The sequence below is a fragment of the Glandiceps talaboti genome, chromosome 4, assembly GCF_964340395.1.
Source record: "Glandiceps talaboti chromosome 4, keGlaTala1.1, whole genome shotgun sequence".
NCBI classification, from domain to species: Eukaryota; Metazoa; Hemichordata; class Enteropneusta; family Spengelidae; genus Glandiceps; species Glandiceps talaboti.
Genome location: NC_135552.1, coordinates 8062561 through 8075324, shown reverse-complemented (window position 1 = coordinate 8075324; position 12764 = coordinate 8062561).

Here is a 12764-nt window from a genome sequence, read left to right as displayed (position 1 = left end):
TAAATACATGTACATATACTGTCAATGATACAAGTATGTTTCCTCATCTTATTTCCTTGTATAACAGGAAATTGTACATGTAGCAGGTCTTGGTTTATATAATATATTATGTAAATATTATGTAAATATTAAAGGGAAGGATATGAAAGACAACCCAGATTACAGACTGATAAGTTGTAGCATGACCTTTGACATCCAAGCCCCCCCCCCTTCCTGTCTGTCTAGTTTATTCTACCCTACTTGAAGTACACCAACATCTGTAGAAATATATATTAACATAAAATTAATTACTAAGTGTCATCATGTCATATACAAATTAACACTCGTGAATCCCTGAGTAGAAAATAAATTTTGATGCATAACAAGCTGTAATTCGTAAAAAAGTGAAAAGGGAGTGTTACGTTGAACTGGTCTACACTTCACAAAATTGCACTCTACATGATAATCATGACGTTGCAAGTTCTACTCTCTCTCTCTCTCTCTCTCTCTCTCTCTCTCTCTCTCTCTCTCTCTCTCTCTCTCTCTCTCTCTCTCTCTCTCTCTCTCTCTCTCTCTCTCTCTCTCTCTCTCTCTCTCTCTCTCTCTCTCTCTCTCTCTCTCTCTCTCTCTCTCTCTCTCTCTCTCTCTCTCTCTCTCTCTCTCTCTCTCTCTCTCTCTCTCTCTCTCTCTCTCTCTCTCTCTCTCTCTCTCTCTCTCTCTCTCTCTCTCTCTCTCTCTCTCTCTCTCTCTCTCTCTCTCTCTCTCTCTGACAAATCACAACAATTGACTTCTTGATCATTAGAAATTGACTTTTGAAATAAATTTGAGAAAATTCTACCCAGATGATGTTACAGTAACAATTTATTGATGACAACTGTTCAGCATTTGTGGTTAAAATTCACAACAAAATCAATTTAAATGTACATTGCTGTTATCAATTGCCAAAGAAAATGTATAAACTTCACATTAGCACACTCCCTTTTGTATCAAAGAAATAAAAAAAAAAAGTTTTAGTAAAGATTTGTCAAAAAATAAATACAGTTTTCTATTTAAATTAAATACCTATTTCGTCAGCATGGACTACTGAGACGAATTTAAAATTATAAAAAAAAACTTTACCTAAAAAATGTTGACAATTTTAACAGAAAAATGTTATGAATGCTTTATATTACAGTAGTTACTTTACACATACAAGATACAGATGCACCAAGCTATAGCCTAACTCATGCCTCTTGGGTTATCCATGACCAGTATCTTGCATCTGGGGTCAGTGTGTGTTGGAGGGGGTTGAGAGAGAGGGTGGGAGAAGGTAGAGATAGATGGGGGAGGGAGGGAGGGATGGGGAAGGAGAGAGAGGAAGGGTGGCAGAGAGAGGGGGAGGGAGGGAGAGGGGGGAGGGAGAGAGAAGGGGAACTATATAGTTCTGTTACATATGGTGGTAAACACATAATATTTCAGTTTTTAGCCAGGCACAAAACCACATAACATATAGATTGACCATACTGTACAAGAATGATAAATTTTGTTTATAATGCTTGATGAAAAGATGTATTGACAAATTAGAATTAGAACACTTGGGCTATAAATTGAGGATAATTCATGTAATGAATGAGTTATGTACTTTTTTCCTGGGCGACTACACCAAGTTATATTTGTGGAAGGAATTACAACGCAAACCAAAGTGACTATGTTTTTACACTTCTATAAAACCTCTTTCACTCTAAAAAAAAAAAAAATATCCGATATCGATTGGGCACTTCCTTGAATTTAATTTGAGTATAGCCCCGATAGGTGTACTGATAGTGATAATGTATAACATTTCCACCAATGACAGTCAAACTCAGAACCCATATGGCAATGCCCCCCCCCCCCAACCCACACAACATCACATAAAGTCTGCATCTCGCACGTTGAACTTTTGTTATAAATTATGTACAGTTACTGTACTTTCTACATGGCTAAGTCATTGATCCTTGAATCATTTGGATCATATCCAATTTTTCACAAAGTTGGCGTAATAAAATTCCCAACTGTGGTTTGGCATCAATATGATTAAATCTGATGTGGTGATTGGTGAAAGCGGTTAGATATCTTTATTTGCCTCTATTTCCATCGTTTTATGTCGTTTGTTTTGTACACCCCCCCCCCCCCCGCCTTCCGTTAACCACATCAGATTTTAATCAGATTGGTGTGGCAGCTGGAACCATCATCTACCTGAGTTCTAAATATCAATTTCTCAAAACGTCATCGTACATTAAAACATGTGAGAAAATGTATTCTTACCCAACCCTCCCCAACCCCAACCCACCCCACCCTCACCGTAGTGAAGTGGTCAAGTTCTTCAGTCCTAGTTTCATCAACATTGACATTTTGTATCGTCTTCTATAAATTCTATATGCAACTTGCTCTTACATGTAAAGTCTGGGTTGATTCTATTCCGTGTTTCACAACCGAGACCAATTCCTTGTACACTTATGTAACATATCTAGTTACATGTATACTGTACTCAGGCAAATAGGAGAATACATATACATGATAATACTACCCTGTCTACTAGTATTCCATCATCATAATGTTACTGTGTATGATCTTCTCCACAGTCACTTGGTGACTTGAGCATTGAGGAGTGATTCTGTAGTATTGATAATATCACAATATTCATTATATAATGGCCAACTAAAGTCGTGCATCAATAAACGGATTTCATGTACCGTTGGATTTCATCATACTGTGTATCTCGCAAACAACACGCTCTAATGACGTCATCAACGGTGTATAAACGGTTACCCATCATTGCCGCAGCGTTTTTGACTAACACTAAAATACGTTCATAATGCCTTTATTGCTGCAAACATTTCAGTAATATAATTCTTACTACATAACCGCTCCTCAAATCAGCTCACAAATGGACTGTGTTCTTCTCCGAGTTGCACACACGACTCAATATCAATTGGACTGCGTTAATAATTGTGTTAATTTATCGAAGTCCAAGGCTGATAACTGACCATGTTGGCACCTGAAGTACGTTAAGTCTCGTATTTCTTTCGGTACTTCACACGTCTGTAGTAAAATGGGAACGATGGTATTTCTATCCGATTCCATGGCAACGCAGTGCGCTTGTTTTAATTCGTACCTGCACCACTTACTAGCGATGAAATTTGGCGTCAAAATCACTATGGTCTTATAGCTCTTCTCGATAAAATGAACAATATTATCCACAATTGCTTCTCCCGGGATGAAGTCTCGAAAGTGAATTATCCCTCGTAACTTTTGATCTTTTTCAAGTCGTGTCAACAGAGCTAGTGCCCATTCTTCATCTTTCACGTCGAACGACAAAAGGAAATCAAACGGCAGTGACTTTGATGTTTTGCCATCTTCACGGTTGTACAACTGTGTCGACAAGTACATGTCCCGACAACTCAACTGTCTTGTTTTCCGCCTTGCTGTACGCAAGTGAATTCTGTACTCTTTCACGAGATTGATATAACCAGGCATATCCTTCGTAGATATTTTATTGCAATCACCTTGACAACTGTCGCCATGGTAATCCCCATCCCCAGCCGCCATTGTCAATTCTTTGATTTTCTTTGCGACTGTTTCTCCCCTTTTCGATATTGCTTGTGCCCCATCAATTTCTCCCATCGCTTCCAAACATCGCGACCATCTGTGGTATGTGTCCACAGGGTTGAAATAATCGTCTTCTTTGCTAAGAACAGCGTCTTTGAAGTTTCTAGCAGCTTTCCTGTATTCTCCAAGTAAAAAATACACATATCCTAAATCGGAGTAGTCCGCGTGGACTTCCTTCATTTCCAAAGCCATGTTTAAGTTTTCTTTTGCCTTGAACAGAAGTTCTTTCTTATCAGCTGGATAATTATATTTATCATCCTCGTACATAGCAAGGAGGAGTCGCCCTTTATGCCTGTAAGCAAACCAAGACTTTAAACTCTCCAAAGACATATCGAAGTATTTCATTGCCAAATCGTAGTGTCCCATACGCAAGAATTCAGCAGCTACGCGCCGTGTCACGTATGGACCTTGCGAAAGTTGTAGTCCCCGACGCAGACATTTTTCTGCTGTCAAAGTCAACACGTCGGGTACGTTAGGTAACACATCAGACAGATAACGTCCTTTCACATTGTTTAGCAAAACACCGAGAAATACCCAGGAAAGAGCCCGGTTGCGAACTGAAGGGGCATTTATTGTAGTTACGCCGTAAAAATGTTCTGCCGCTTCCCTGAAACTTCGATTTAATATCATCAAACTTGCATCAGCGAAAATAAAATGATTATCTCGTCTGTAAAGGGCAAGTGCATAGTCGAAAATCCATTCTGCTCGCTCGGGTGTTGTACAGTCACTTCTTTGTCCGTACTCGGCAGCCTCACGAAAGTAACTCATGTACGAAAACTGTCTCGAGTCCTGCTCGAAGAAACGAACTGCATGGCCACGATCGACCAGACTCCGCGATCTGATGGTATTACGCTTTTCAGTGAGAATTTTAGAATGGATATGTTTGAGTCCCGACAAATACGTTCCAAGTTGCCGCAAATGTCCAAGTTTTTCGTAAATGTATGCCAAACTGGCAAGAGCGTTATGATTTTGTGGATCGTGCTGTAAGACTTGTTCAAATTTTTCGATAGCTGTGTCGTCATCTTTCAAGCTATATGCTATAAAACCTTGTAGATTGACAAGCGATGCAGACCGACTTGGAAGCGTGGCGAAATCGCATTCTTCGATTTGCGACACAATACTCGCCAAAGCACTTTTGGTGCGTTCAAGTGTTTTGGTATCTTTACCTTGTAGTTCAGGCCAGGTAAAATGACAGCCAAGCTCATCGATTACTACTGCGCATGTGTCGTCAACGTCAGATTCCCCTGCTTTAGATTCCCCGACGATATCCGACATATTGGCTAAATGTATATATTGGAAACATGCTGGGGTGCGCGTGCGTTGGTATTCCAGATATGGATATCATATTCCAATGACGTTCATAACAACAAATACAACTTCAGTGTCATGACTGTGTCTGGTCAATGACCTCTAGTAGACCTAAACCTGTTTTCCTCTGTTGTCATTTGGAGTTCCTTCACGGTGATGTTATTGTTAACCAGTCATGAGGTCGAGTTCCAGTCGGTGAACAATTAAAATAACCCGGCGACGAATTGGATATGGTTCCTTGCAAGAATAGAAATGTACACGCTTACCCACGTAATCTATCTTCCTGACGTGTATATCTTATCTTACATAAGACGAGGTAGAGAACAAAAAAACTATAGATCATGAGACCGGGCAAGTCAATGCTCAATGGTAGACAGTCATGCGCAATGTTTATGTAACAGCTTTGAGCTTCAATGACGTAGGGCATTCTAAAAATAACCATGGTGGGGAAGTCCCTACTTATTCCCGGGTTCATTCCATAATGTTAGTAAACATGGTAAACAGGACCGTGTGTTGCAGTTACAACACATCGGAAAGGAACATGCATGTATGCAATACAGCGTTTCAATATTTTGCTGTTGAAAATACAGGTGTTAATTTATTCAGATACGTTGATTTATTCAAATTAGTTTCGTCGCATAGACTAGAAATTGAATCAGGCAGATGACTCTAGACTTCAGTGTTAGAAAATCGTTTGATGATAAGAGTTTGCAGACATTGTGAACTTTTGGAAGATGATCGTTTCGTTTTAGTTTGTCCGAAATATACTAATTTAAGAATTTAAGAGTTAATTCCGAAATATTGATATTTCTGGGAGTTTCCGAATATGTACACATTTGTCACGTTCTCATGCCGTAAAGTGAGACAAACAAGATGTTTAGTTATAAAGCGTTCAAAATTAGATTTGACAATAATTAACTATATATCTATCTATCTGTCTGTCTGTATGTCTGTCTGTCTGTCTGTCTGTCTGTCTGTCTGTCTGTCTGTCTGTCTGTCTGTCTATCTATCTATATATCTATCTATCTATCTATCCATCCATCCTTCCACCCATCCATCCATCCATCCATCCACCTACCCACCCACCCACCCACCCATCCATCCATCCATCCATCCACCCGTCCATCTATTTATTTATTCATGCATTTATTTAATTGTCATTTATACCTTCTCCAACCATGTTGGGTTTTTGTGTCGAACTGTATCAGCACTTAAACATGTTGTACAGTTGCTCCATTGTGACGTCATTTGTACTGTTATTTAACGGTGTACTCATTGGCCAAGAGACCTAATACAATCAATTGAATTGAATTGTAATACAGCGTTTCAAATTGCAATTAATTTGGCTTTTGAAAATATAGGTGTTATTTTATTCAGATACGTGTCTACATATCTATATTACCTCACTTTAGTTTATACTGTTTCAGCCAAACTGTTGTTTGTTCTTGTACTCGTAGTTGATCTTTTTTTTTTGTTTCTGTTTTTTTTTTTGTATTTTTGTTTGTTTGTTCGTTTGTTTGTTTGTTGTTTTTGGTTGTTTTTGTTTGTGTTTGTGTTTGTGTTTTTAAATGTGTAATCCCGACGACGTCTTTTGGTTAGTCGTTAGGGAGATCCATTTGCGCCATTGAGTTGAGATACTGCTGTCACACAACTGTTTATGTATGTCATCAAGCCTTCGCGATCGATATCACCCGGAACAAATTTCAAACGACACAAAAAGATGGAAGTAGAGCACAGTTACTTGTGAGTTAATATTCTATTCGCGGATGGTAATATTCTAGTCTAATTATAGTATAGCATATTCCGGAGCAATCACCGGCAACGGTATTTTTAGAATATCGTAATGTAACGTCATTATAATTATTTTGTATTATGATCGATCCTAGACTAGAATATTACCATCCTGGAAAAGAATATTTGCTTACAAGTGACTGAAATAGAGGTAAATAAAGACATCTAGCCGCTTTCAACACGTTAGATTTTAATCCGATTGGTCAAAGACCGCATCTAAATACAAATAAAGTTCGTTTGTTTTGGTATACTTAGTTATCACATAGACTTACGTGTAGGGTCTATGGTTATCAGCGAAACATACACACCTCTTTCAGACGGTTTTATTGGTACACATGGTAAATCTTTGACTGAAAGATTCGCCGTTGTTGGCGCTGTCCCTGGAAACTATATCAGCTATAAATGAGTGGCCACAATAAATGATGAACCTTCAGTCTTTGTATTATGTTGTGTCCTCAGTGCCTATACTTACTGCCCATTTCATGTTAGTGTTGACCGGCTCTGTTCGGTACAACCATGCAGAAACTAATAAGAAACTGCACATTCTGCTCTGTAAGATAGCTAGATTGCAATTTCTTGCTACAATTTGTTTCTAAATGAAATTGAAATAGACCATTAAATTTTAATTCTGCAACTAGCTAGAAGCAGACACACTTTGATGTCTGCGTGATGGCACAGAAAGAGTACATGTACATCTTAATGTCGTTTATTTATATTTTTCACATTGTATTTCTGGCTTTACACATTCATCCATAATCCCAATGGAATATTTGTGAGTATGTAATAAGCTTATAAAATATATTATAAAAAATTAAAGAAACAAGCAACAAGTACTAGTATGATGTAATTGTGACGCATACATATTCATACATATTCACCTCACTTGGGCCTTTATTACTATAATTTTCAGATTTCCTCCGAATTGATATTGATGCCTAATGCCCCTGCATAGACCGGAGTGGTTATACTGTTTTAAGTGAGCGCTTCCGCGTCCTTCCTAGCAACGGATATCCATATATACAAAATTAGACCGTTGTTAGCCTAAAGTACTTTTTTAGGACATCCATCTTTCTCATGTTTAATTTAATTTATTCTTCTTTTTTGTCCTAAAAAGAAGTCGTTTTTTCAAGACCTAAGTGTTTCTGTTATACTCAAATTAAGACCTGTCTTTCTTTTCTTTCAATAACTTTTGGGGCGTCTGATATCGAGTTCGTCGTTCAGGTTCTTTCTAATTGATTTTTTCGCCGGAGTTGACAATTCTGTTTTGACAACTGCCATGTTGTTGTTGTTGTTGTTGTTGTTTTTGTTGTTGTTGTTGGTTTTTTTGTTGTTGTTGTTGTTGTTGTTGTCCTTTTAGTGTTAGTACACATAAAAACCTGCGATCATGAATGCTGCATCATGCATGGGAAATGTGATACTAAATATCAGTATTGTAAACGATATTGTTACATCGTAAGTAACCACAGATAATCAATATATGGTTACCTTGACCTTTGTAGGAGGTTTATTCTATTGATACCTCCGTATTAGGTATAATGATAACTAAAGATAATCCCATAGTCCTTTGTTTGTATGTTTGAGCATGCTCAGTCTGGATACCCTATTTCAGCTACGTTTTTCCATAAGTATTCTCGCTTCAATTATGATTACGCAATGCGTATCTACATCTTTGATTTTAAATGTGTCTCCCAGAGTAGTCTCCTTCTCTTCAAGGTGACTCTCCAACAAACGAATGTCTTGACTCGTTGTACTCAAACTGGTTGGGTTTTTTTAAATATTTTTTCTCGTTTCTGGTAAAATGAAATAAGAAGAACATGTTTGTGAATTAGGACTTGAAAAAGTGAATTGTTCCTGGTTACTAAGAAACGGAGGGTTGATTTTCATTGTGTATATATTTGTATGGGGACCCGTATACATTTTATTTTGAAACAAAAATCATATAAATGTAAAGACGTTTTCGTTTATCATAAATATGATGAACACACACACACACACACACACACACACATACACACACATATATATACACACATATATACACACACATACACACACATATGCAACCATATACATGTATATATTATATATATGGGTATACATTTCATTTTGAATCAAATAAATGTAAATACGTTTTTGTTATATATATATATATATATATATATATATATATATATATATATATATATATATATATATATATATATATATATAGTTTTGGTAGTACTGGAACTCTTTCTTGGTTGTAACTCGGAGTTTCACGCATTGCGCGATCATCTGATGGTATTATGTACATGTACGCGAGTTATATTTATATATATATATAACTCGGTGAGTATCAATCTGCTAAGACAGTGCTCTATACCGCAGTAGCAGAGCGTAATAGTTTTGGTAGTACTGGAACTCTTTCTTGGTTTTAACTCGGAGTTTCACGCATAGTGCGATCGTCAGACAACTCTCAGAGAGTTGTCTGACGATCGCACTATGCGTGAAACTCCGAGTTACGACCAAGAAAGAGTTCCAGTACTACCAAAACTATATATATATATATATATATATATATATATATATATATAACTCGGTGAGTATCAATCTGCTAAGACAGTGCTCTATACCGCAGTGGCAGAGCGTAATAGCAAAACTATATATATATATATATATATATATATATATATATATATATATATATATATATATATATATATATATATATATATATATATATATATATATATATATATATATGTCAAAATATATATCAAAAAGTCAACCCAGCTAGCTTCGAATACAGATTTTATATATATGTCAAAATATATATCAAAAAGTCAACCCAGCTAGCTTCGAATACAGATTTTATATTTTGCGAAATATTTGGTTTACCTTGTGTAGCTGAGTTGTAGACCTTATACATACACATATGTACATAGGTATCAACTGCAGCAATACGTATCGTATTCAATGTGTGACCTTTAACCTCTATTCTTATGGAGGTTTTCAATGGCCGGTACTTTCCAACTGAATGCTAGTATCACTTTCCCTTTCGTTGGCGTTTTTCCGTAATACCAGTGCCGTACTTTAACTGTTATGTAATAATTAGAAGACATGAGGTACTGTTTTGATGCATATGCGACCAGGGCAACGCTATGATGATATCTATGTGGTGATTTATGGATTTGGACACCGATAGAAAACATGATGTACCATGTAGGCTACATTTGATATGCAAATTTGAAACATGGCGTTCGGCGGATTCTACGGTTTGTCTTGTTCACATTTCCCTCACTTATCGTACATTCTGTGTCATGCATGTGTATCGCGGTCTCTGTAATTGTGTGAATGATGATGATGACATCGATCGACCGTGAACCTGATCCAACTTTCGGACTTGGCTGTCACCTCACCTGGCCTGAACTCCAAGACTTGAAGGTAAAGAAACTAGAACAGAGACAGAAATGGTTAACACAGGTAGTTCAGACGTCAGAAGAATGTGACTTTGACAAGTGTCCAACCGACTTCTGCTACTTGGTGAATTTACACGGCTACATCGCTTTCGGTCTGGAGGATGGAAGAGGGGCAATTCGGAAATTTGAAGAAGTATTGGCTAAAGATCCCCGTAACGTTAACGCCATGGGTAACATGTGGTATGTATATAGACAGCAAGGAAGACTCAGCCTGTGTCGAAAATATGAGGAGAAACTCAAGAAGATATTGCAATGTGAGAATATTGACGAACTTGTCCTGGCCAGGGCGTATGCTGACCGGGGAAGATCAGTTAAGTGGTTCACTGCGCATGACGACAAAAAGGCATTCAGACACATCACGTATACAAGAAAAGCAGCTGAAATAGGTTGGTCTCTGAATACACCTGAGCGAGCTGATTGGTTGTTTGATTACGGGCTTGTCCTGTACATTAAAGATTCATATTTGATCAATCTTGGAGCCTCGGATGAAAGACTTAATGAAAGTTTTGTCTCTGCAGTGAGATGTTTCTATGAAGCCATTGAAATCAAAAGTACTATGACACGCACGTGTGCTCTATGTTGGACGTTTCTTGGAATACTTGTCAATCATTGCAAAGGTAAGCGGTCATTGGCTGAGGCTCTAAGTGACAAAGATGATACGAGTCGCTTCACCGCCACGTACTGTTTTGACATGGCGATGCAGTTATCGGATCACCATGCCATAGTAAGACGAGTGGGCTCAGAATACGCAAAGTTAAAACAGTATGATCTGGCGGATAAGCTACTAACAGACGCTATTGAAAAACTGCCGTCTTGGTTTGCCTTTAGATGGAGAGCAAACATGTACGTAGCAATGTACAAAGATTTAGAGTATGAAACTAGGGATAACATATCTAGAGATGAACTCCTGGATAAGGCGATATCAGACTTCCGTCGTGCAATGACGTTTGAAAACACCCATGCCGATCACTCTGACTTAGCTTACGTCTATCACCTACGGCAAGACTTTGATGCTGCTCTTGAAGAATTCAGTATTGCTGTCAAATGTGAACTTATGGTGTTTGATTATTTCGATCCAGCTCTTACGTACGAGCGTTGGGCTCGATGCCTCCGAGACGCTGGCGAAGAGGAAAGTTCTGAAATTCGTTACCAAGAAGCCAAGAAAAGACGAGAAGAATGGAAACAAAACTGCATGGTCTGGATAGATGAGAAATGGGAGGACGTGGATGACGGAAGTAACCCTGGTAACAATAGAGAAGATGAGGAATTCATTATGGAAGATAGACCTGGGTATATCAACGTCATGAAGAAACCCGAATTAAGTTTCCCTGGTGAGAAATGTGATTCTGGTTTTGTGGAAGGTGCATACCAGGAGTCCCCGATTGTTCAATTCACCACCCCAACTTCCTTCAGTGGTCCCTCATCACTTTCAAGCACAGTTGAAAACCATTCAATTCAAGATATATCTTCCTCTGTGTCTGTTCCAAATACGACTCTAAATGAATATCACATGAAATCTGTATCATCCCTTGTTAGTTCCACCCCTTCGTCATCGTACAGCTGCAGTGGTCCACTACCTCTGTCAAGTGTCGAGGGTCAAAAGTCGTCAACAGCTGGGACTAATCATGCTAATCGTGACATTGTCCCCGCTTCGTCCTCGAGTAGTACTGTTCGCCACACTCCTTCGTTCCTAATGGCACCCCAAGAGAAGAAACATGAAAATATGTTTGAGTTTGATTTCTTCATGTGCTACTGTGCCAAAGATAAAAACTGGGTGGAGCCATTCTTTGACAGACTTGAACTACAGGGACTGGAAGGATGCCTACATGAAAGGGATTTCACGATCGGTAAACCAATTGTTAAGAATATTTGTCAGTGTATAAAACAAAGTTACAAATTCGTGGTAGTGATGACACCAGACTTCCTTCGTAGTAGTTGGTGTCAGTATGAAGTACGGCAAGCATTGCTGCAATCCATACGAAGACAGTGCATTGTACCTGTAATGTTAAAGCAATGTGAACCTCCTGAAGAGATCGCTGATTTAACGTACATGCCATGTTATCAAGGTCTGGTTAAACTTGAACACTGGGAACAGTTAATTAAGACACTCAAAAGATAAACCTTTAAAAAAAAAAAAAAAAAGTTGTTGTAATTTGTATGATAACTTAATGTAACGAACGATCCAAAATACTATGGCGTGACGTACGTACAGGCCAAAACTATTGCGTGTTTCATCCATATATGTACTGCACAAGTTACATTTTCTGACTTCTAACTATTTTTACCGTTTAGGTGATAATTTAGCGTAATTTGTTTATTTATTGAATTGTATCATATATTAGGCTAGATACATACGAATGTAAAATATATCATGGAAGCAGAAAAAAATAAAAGTCTTGGCCGGTGTGACTTACCATAGCTGATATGTTATTGGTTATTAAGCAGTTCTGTTATCACATTGTATAATGGGTTGTATGATTGTTAGGTAATAACAGTACTACTACTAGTTCAGTGCTTCATCAGACCACAGTGGTCTTTGTATGTTTTACTGATCTAAGCTGTGTATATGACCGCAGTACTTTGTCAGTTCAAGGAGAAATA